Below are 608 nucleotides of genomic sequence, written 5' to 3' on the forward strand. Positions count from 1 at the left end.
GCAAAAAATGGGTTTGCAGAAAAGTGACCAGATCCCAGCACTGCTTAGCCCAAACTTTTGAAATTTTTACCCGATTTAAAAGTGGAATACCTCTCTGAATTTGTTATTCGAATATCTATCTAGCTGCATTATTGGTTTATTTTCAAATTTTTGGTCAATATTTTGTAGTTTTTTATGACCCCCGACCTGTCAAAATTTGCAAAAAATGGGTTTGCAGAAAAGTGACCAGATCCCAGCACTGCTTAGCCCAAACTTTTGAAATTTTTACCCGATTTAAAAGTGGAATACCTCTCTGAATTTGTTATTAAAATATCTATCTAGCTGCATTATTGGTTTATTTTCGAATTTTTGGTCAATATTTTGTAATTTTTTATGACCCCCGACCTGTCAAAATTTGCAAAAAATGGGTTTGCAGAAAAGTGACCAGATCCCAGCACTGCTTAGCCCAAACTTTTGAAATTTTTACCCGATTTAAAAGTGGAATACCTCTCTGAATTTGTTGTTAAAATATCTATCTAGCTGCATTATTGGTTTATTTTCGAATTTTTGGTCAATATTTTGTAATTTTTTATGACCCCCGACCTGTCAAAATTTGCAAAAAATGGGTT

This window comes from Drosophila ficusphila, unplaced genomic scaffold (assembly GCF_018152265.1).
Source record: "Drosophila ficusphila isolate 14025-0441.05 unplaced genomic scaffold, ASM1815226v1 contig_463, whole genome shotgun sequence".
In the NCBI taxonomy this organism is placed as follows: Eukaryota; Metazoa; Arthropoda; class Insecta; order Diptera; family Drosophilidae; genus Drosophila; species Drosophila ficusphila.